Consider the following 8,002-nt stretch of genomic DNA (forward strand, 5'->3'; position numbering starts at 1 on the left):
AAATATGTGAGTGGCTCCTCCCTAACAAATGTAACCTCACTCTAATTTTTTTATAAAACTTGAGAGCCCTGATTAAATTATATATGCTAACCTACATTTTTATAAAAAAATAATCCACTTGTAAAGTTTAACAAATTTCACATATAAATATGCTCAATGTAATCTGTTTTTTTTCTCAACCGCTTCATCCTCATATTGTTTTAAATTAAATTTAAGTATGGAAAAGTAAATACAAAAATTATCATCTTTTGCAAGTGTTATTGTAGTGTATTTGTGTTCTTTCACAAAAATATAAGTGAAAATATTGCAAATGCTTATTTATTGCTTAATTACTCACTAGAGGCTTAAAGAATGATCAAACAAATTTATTGACAAGGTGCATAACAAATTGAAACTATATAGTCTTTGGCAATTGGACCACATCAAGACATCATTCTTTTAAGAGAAATGCATGATATGAAAAGGGATATCCCCTACATGGAGCCGACACTGGTGGTGGTGAAGGGGTGAGTAGCAATGCTGAGATCTAGATGAATGTGGAGCTCTTCTCCTGATGAGCACAGTGGAGGGACCTACTGTATGACACGATTGGCTCAAGAGGGTTGAGATGAAAATACATTTGGTTTAAGACATAAAACACCCAGTCAGCTGATGAGTTTGGAGTAGAAGAGAGTGAGAGAGACACAATGTAAAAGATATGATATAATGTGCGAGTATAAAGAAGGACAGTCTTATTTGTTGAACTTCATATTTTAGCTTCATGTCAAACAAGCCATAAGGCTGTATTTCTTAACAGTGGACTGTGAGGTTAAGTGAACTTGAAAAGCACAGAAAACAGTGCAATTTATAATCATGAAATATGAAACATGCTTTTGAATAACATCTGAAATAGAAAAATCAGTTGGATTAAGTACATTTCTAGTACATTCCCTTTCGAGATTAAATTCCAGGTCATATTCTTGGAGATGTTCCCCTTTTCAATACTACAGAAAGATGAGATATGACTTCAAATGCAGCACAGAAACAATTTAATAAATAGCCTGAAACCAAAATGGAGTTATAAATATACATTTTATTTATTTTCATTATTTTGGAGTGAATCCTTTGGCTGCCAGGACTGGGCCCACTGCTCACCACTAAAAACAGAAGGGAATTTTTTTCTGTTACTGGTTGGGGTTTACAATAAACTTAAAACATTACCGAACATGTCTTTTATAAGTATAAGTTTCATTTTCCGTCTATGAAGGACCACCTCCTTCATGCATGCATTAATGGTGGTGGTCCTTCATAGATGGAAAATGAAACTGTTATACTTATAAAAGACATGTTCGGTAATGATGTGTGCTTCACACTTAAAAGGCTTGTTTAATCTGAAACAGAACAGATTAATAAAAAAATTGTAGCAAAAAAGAAAAAGTTTAAGTGAATAAATAATATATGCATTAATTCATAAAGCAGAAGAACAGAATAATACATACCATACTGGACAGGACTCCCAGTCAACCAGCATTTCTGCTTTGCCCTAATGTAAGAAAAGACAAAAAATAAAATCCATTCTTAGCATAAGGCTATTATGTCTGATTATAGGCATTGAGTTTCATTGATTTTCAGAAGACACTCCTTCATAAACTGTAATTCAAAAAGACTGAACACATAAAAAGTATCTACCTAACAAATATGGTATGTATAATATGTATTTGCCAAAACACACGGAAGTTTCTAAATCATATATTACACTCTGCATACTGCCTACACTCTGCAGTTCCTTTATGACTGTCTAACCTTCCTCACTCTTTCTCTTACTACACTCCTGATGGGGAAAACCTCTAGGCGAGTGTGGTAGGAGCAATCTGTGAACATCAAAAACACATTTCAAATATTTCTTAGATAGTTAGATTAGGAACAAAATAAACACAACTATGAAGACTTAAGTAGTGACCAGACTTGCAAGGAAGACAAGTGATGTTTATCACTAATCAAAACATGTATCATGTAACCAAATTACTCTCGGTTCCAATGTGGTATGCTTGCTTGAATAACCATACTACTGCTAAGCCACAGCTCACAACTAAGAACCCTCCACTGCTGCTACTTCTACTATTTGGCAATGCATTTTGGTCAAATTTGACTAATTAAGCCTGTTGGATTTTATAGCTTGTCAATTGTAATAATCTCAATAATACTAATCATTCCTATTCTATATCTATTATGAATAATCATGGTTACGTGTGCTACGCTGGACTAGCTGGACTGGTCAAGACATTTACATACAGTATTGTTGCCCTGTTGTTGATTTGACTGCTTGTATTGTAAATATTGTATTTATTTGTAAGTCACTTTGGATAAAAGCGTTTGCTAAATAATTCATTAAATAAATAAAATTGTGAATACCGGAAATTGTCTGTTGTAGTAGTTAAAAAAATAAGCAATTGAACTGAAGCGAATTAACAGGGGTTAAGTTGCAATGTTTAGCAAAGTATGAATCATTGCATTTACATGCACTTACTCTTTTGGTGCCTTTTCCTTTCAGGCATATGCCTTGGTCCCCCTGTGGGATATAAGATTACAGTCCAGCCATATATCCACTCAGAAAAAGAAAAAAAAAACACATTTACAATAATTAGACAAAATGCACTTTGTGATGTCTTTTCAACATAAATATGTATCCCTGGTGTGTCTAGACACCCCTGAAATATGAGAAAAGACCATCCTCTCAGTTGATGTGTGTGCAAACACGCTGTTTAATTTGGCTCCAGATTTTACATCACATGCAGGCTCATTGGAAAATAGTAATCATAGTAGGCTTATAGAATACTCCATCTAAAATGACCTGTTTCAGACAGGGTCTGCATAAAGGACCAGTTTAAGATAAATAAGGACTTTTATAGGATCATGCAAAGCTACTCTAGTGGAGTATCAGAATAAAAATATAGAACTGGAAATTAGCATAATAGGTCCCCTTTAAATTCTATTTAAGTAATTAATTTACTTATTAGAGAATCTGCTTGACTAATGAGTTCCTTTGAGTTTCATAGTTACCAAGCTATGGTAACAGTTATCAGAACCACCAATAATTACCCTAATAATAATAATAATAATTCATTACATTTATATAGTGCTTTTCTGGGTACTCAAAGCGCTTTACATTGAAGGGGGAATCTCCTCAACCACCACCAATGTGCAGCATCCACCTGGATGATGCGACGGCAGCCATATTGCGCCAGTACGCCACCACACACCAGCTTACTGGTGGAGAGGAGACAGTGATGAAGCCAATCAGTATATGGGGATGATTAGGAGGCCATGATGGACAGAGGCCACAGGGCAAATTTGGCCAGGATGCCGGGGTTACACCCCAACACCCCACCGCACCCTACTTTTTGAAGGACACCCTGGGATTTATAATAACCACAGAGAGTCAGGACCTCAGTTTAACGTCTCATCCGAAGGACGGACAAACATTTACATACCTGACTTTTTTTTTTCGCTTTGAGACTGTGCCCTGGCTGACCCTGTGAAGACATCTGTGGGTTTGGAGAAAGAAAATTACTCATATACCAAATAAATCTTTAACTAATTATATAAATACTTGAAGATCACAACATCGCACAAGTGTGGAAGTACATGTATTAATAGGTGTAAAGTACATGCATTCTTATTGCGATTGAATTAAGGTTGCTCCATTAACTCCACGTGTTTCATTTTCTCGTTTATGTCCATCCTGTTTGTGATAATCCTAACTTGTTTCAACAAGCGTGATCCTGCGCTGACTTGTTCAGGGAACGCAAGGGGTGGGAGAATGGTTAAGTTAAGTGTTCATGGGACACTGACATTCCCAATTATTTTGAATATTAAATTTATCCTAATATCTTTAATAATAAAATTTGGCCTATTAATTTCAGCATTTGATTAGTAGTACTTATTTTACTTTTAGATTTATAATAGACTCACAAAATTCCTTCCAACAGCCCTAGTACAGAATCAGATAGACTTATCATCTATCTAATTATGTAATATCAGAACAACTTTTCTAGCACATTATCCATTGAAAATGAGAACCCTGTAGGTGATGATACACAGGGCAACTTTTTGAGCAATGTTGCTGGGCAATGTTGCCGTCAACGGGCAACCAGATGAGACACAGGACCCACAACCCATCTAAATTATCCAGATAGAAATGTGTTGCCCATTTTCAATGGGAAAGTGCCCAAGGAACAATCCCTCAGCAAGATTGCCCAGCAACATTGCTCAAAAAGTTGCCCTGTGTATCATCACCTAGTGAGTTTTACTTTATCAAGCAGAAAAAAGTTATAGCATGGTGTGTTTGAGGTCATTTCGTTGAAAAGAGCCCTAACCTGCATCAAGCTCTATGGGGGAAAAACACTAGAAGTCAAGTAAAGTTAAGGTAACCCATGGGTCAAACACTTTTGGCCTTTACAAATATAAACTGTAACTCTTTAAATTTGTTCTAATTACCTTGCCCCTCCGTGGATTCCGCCTGCTCCACTTGCCCCTCCGTGGATTCCGCCTGCTCCACTTGCCCCTCCGTGGATTCAGCCTGCTCCACTTGCCCCTCCGTGGATTCAGCCTGCTCCACTTGCCCCTCCGTGGATTCAGCCTGCTCCACTTGCCCCTCTGTGGATTCCGCCTGCTCCACTTGCCCCTCCGTGGATTCCACCTGCTCCACTTGCCCCTCCGTGGATTCAGCCTGCTCCACTTGCCCCTCCGTGGATTCAGCCTGCTCCACTTGCCCCTCCGTGGATTCAGCCTGCTCCACTTGCCCCTCTGTGGATTCCGCCTGCTCCACTTGCCCCTCCGTGGATTCCACCTGCTCCACTTGCCCCTCCGTGGATTCCGCCTCGCAGGGTGTGAGCTGCAGAGTAATCAGCTGATCCTCATTGCCACTGGAATCCTGGGTCCATCCTGTGCAAGTTAAACAAGTGTTGTGTTTTGCTTATTTAAAACATAGAGGTTAACCATAAGCTTGATATGTACCTGTTTTAACTGTTAGGTAAATGTGTTTGAATAATATATACCAAATTTTGGATTGCAGGAGAACTATTGAGAGTCTACTGGATGTATTAGATATCTGTAATATATTTGATTGATTTTCTATGACAATAACCAATACAATCTTTAAGTCAGGAAAATAAAACCCAGAGTGCTCATAATATCTATTGAAAAAATTACAAGTATAAATTTTGTTTACAGTCTGGGTCAAACTATTCAGTTAAGACTAGACAGCGTGCGCTAAAAAACTTTGGGCTTTATACCTCAAAGTTAGTAGCAATGTAAGTTTGTGGTGTATCCAGCAAAAATGTGATGGTTTTCTTTTTCTTTGTGTTATTTCTGTTAATGATCTACATTTCTAGCACTGTCCTCGATATTGTTTCAATGAGTATATATAGATTCATTATCATTTGATTCATTGACCCAGTGACCAAAACGGGTCTTTGCAAATGTAATGTGTCAATTAGTATGTCACTCCAAAAATTGATGTGGTCAGTGTGCTTTAAACATTAAAAATATGGTTGTATGTGGGCTGAGAACAGAAATGAAATATGGCTCTTACAAAAACATACCAAACATAATTCTAAAGTTGACAGTATATGCTTGAATGCACTTAACTCTGGGTGCCAAATCCCATTGTAGACCAGTGTGCTGCATGCTATTAATACAAACAGGGCTCAATACACTTAGAATCTACATGTCTACATCTGCAGTTGCAGGAAACTACTCTTTTGAAACAGTTTACTTCAATTCCCATAATCAATTGCCAGGTGTAAATTTTTATGTTTTTCTACCAATTTGCGTCTACATTAAATGTGTTGGTAGAGACGTCACATAGTAGACTATGATCATACAAGCATTCATCAGCAGAAAAAAGAATGACTGAATTTAACTTTTAGGGGTGAGCCATTCCTTTAAGATTTAAACATTAATAAAATATTTTGCGTACTCAACACAAGTTGTGAACTGTGACTTTAAGATACAGTGCATGCATGCATCTCACCTTCACAAAGGTATTCATAAAATGAACCTATCTTCTGTAGGTAGTCCTGGGCAAAGGTGGAGAGTGTGCAGCGAGGCGTTAATATTTCACACTTAATTTCTTTTTTTTGTTCTCCTTTCCTAGTAGCAGAACTGGTTTGTAGCCAATGGCATGGAGTTTCTCAAGCTGCAATGAAAAAATTGTGTGTTTGCTGTTTAAAGTAATAGAAAAACAACATAAAAAATAACTAAGAATATTAATTTAAAAATATATAAATATATAACATTATTAATGACAGCATGCAGGTTACTGCCATTCAGGATTTTTAACCTAATGGTGAGTTTAGCTTTATGTGCAAACAGGAAAGGCTCATACATTACAAGCAAAAAACAACTCTATATAGAAAAACAGTAAAAAGATGAATCTGACACCATGAGGGTACCCTTTATATACTGTTATATAAATATTTATTTTTGTAACAGTAACTCGGGTTTTGCACATACATTGATAAGATTATGTAACCATTGTGCAACTGGACAATGACAATCTAAAGATTTATTAAAAATAAAGGCAGAACCTTAGTGATTACGTGACCAAATGGGTGAATGCTGCACATATTTACAGTTGACGCATGCACATTTTAAAGTGCTTTGAGTAGTACAGTATGAATGCAGTTCATGTCTTATTTCTCATCCACTCGATAAGAAAGTTTGATTATTAAATTGCACCTGTAATTCTGTCATAATGCATGCCTGTATATGTTATGATCTCAAGAATTCCTGAGTTTCAATTATATTTGCTGTTTGTTCAAATTTTGCTCTGGTAGATCATTTAGTTATGTGATGTATTACGGTGAAGATGTGATAACTTTATGGTTGTATTATCACCAATAAAATAAAAAATACAAATCACAATTACGTGTGCCTTCAAAGTTGATAGTTAAATTATACTTTTACATTTATTCTGATGACACAGGGAGGACAAAGTATCATTGGAAAAAAAAGATTCAAATTGATCTATATTGGCAAAAAAAAAAGCCTTTCTGACCTTAAGCTGGCAATGCTCACTTAATAACAAATGGTACCACTGAATCTACTTCCTAGATGATCTGGACAGTTTACTGTCATGTATGAAATTGTACGTACCATGATATTGGCTTCATCCTTGATGGATGCAGTGTTGTGGTTTTTCTTACGACCAACCACCCATTCCTCTCGCTTCTCATCAAACCTCTGAAGCTTCTTCTTGAGGCGCTGCTTCAGAGGCTGCTCCTTTTACAATGTGAGCAGATCTTTTGAGCGCAAAATAAAATCCCCTGACAAAAGGGGCAGATCTTTTGTAGACCCCCTGGCATTATAACACACAGTCAGATACAGACAGACAGACAGTCAGATACAGACAGACAGATAAAGATGGGTAAGACAGACAAGTAGACAAAGACAGACAGGGAGGAAAGAAAGAGCAATAGATGACTGTGAGATAGATAAAGATTGAAGAGATGGACAGAAATATAGATAGTGAGAGAACAGAGAGGATGTAAGATATCGAAAATAATGAAGAGATAGAGGTTGGCTCTTAAAAGTGCCTTTGGGTTTTGAAAATAAGGTTTGGATAGGTTCGACAGGTGATATGTTTGACAGGATCTGCAGGGAGAACAACAGAAAATGTTAATTATGTAGTGTTATGTTGATATAAGATTTAAAAAGTGTACCCTAATATAGTGAGTGATTCCCATTTTCTCATAACATGTGTCTAGGGTTCAGCCATCCCAGATTTAAAGGCAGCGTTATGTGCAGTATAACGTTAGACCAAGTGATAATATTGTTATTACTGACACATTACAGTGACGTTGTGTGTGAACTACGATGATCAAGAGAAAATTACATCATCTAGATGTCCCCAATTACTATTCCCCAATAAATTTTCAATAAGCAACACGTCCAAAATAAAATGAGTATTTCCACATAAAAAAAACACGTTGTGATATATATATATAATTATAAATATATA

At 36.4% G+C, this 8,002-nt stretch overlaps 2 long non-coding RNA genes across 2 annotated transcripts; both read right to left on the bottom strand.

Moving 5' to 3' along the window:
- Nucleotides 1-355: 355 nt before the first annotated feature.
- On the bottom strand, nt 356-3,376 carry LOC127633916 (uncharacterized). The gene is made up of 3 exons (XR_007969274.1): nt 2,507-3,376; nt 1,479-1,522; nt 356-1,136 (listed from the first exon to the last, which is right to left on the bottom strand). It is a non-coding gene; the product is annotated as an uncharacterized LOC127633916 (long non-coding RNA).
- Nucleotides 3,377-3,500: 124 nt separating this feature from the next.
- LOC127633915 (uncharacterized) lies at nt 3,501-7,714 on the bottom strand. The gene is made up of 4 exons (XR_007969273.1): nt 7,138-7,714; nt 6,014-6,178; nt 4,477-4,923; nt 3,501-3,524 (listed from the first exon to the last, which is right to left on the bottom strand). It is a non-coding gene; the product is annotated as an uncharacterized LOC127633915 (long non-coding RNA).
- Between the last annotated feature and the right edge of the window lie 288 nt (nt 7,715-8,002).

The sequence above is a fragment of the Xyrauchen texanus genome, chromosome 40, assembly GCF_025860055.1.
Source record: "Xyrauchen texanus isolate HMW12.3.18 chromosome 40, RBS_HiC_50CHRs, whole genome shotgun sequence".
NCBI lineage: Eukaryota > Metazoa > Chordata > Actinopteri > Cypriniformes > Catostomidae > Xyrauchen > Xyrauchen texanus.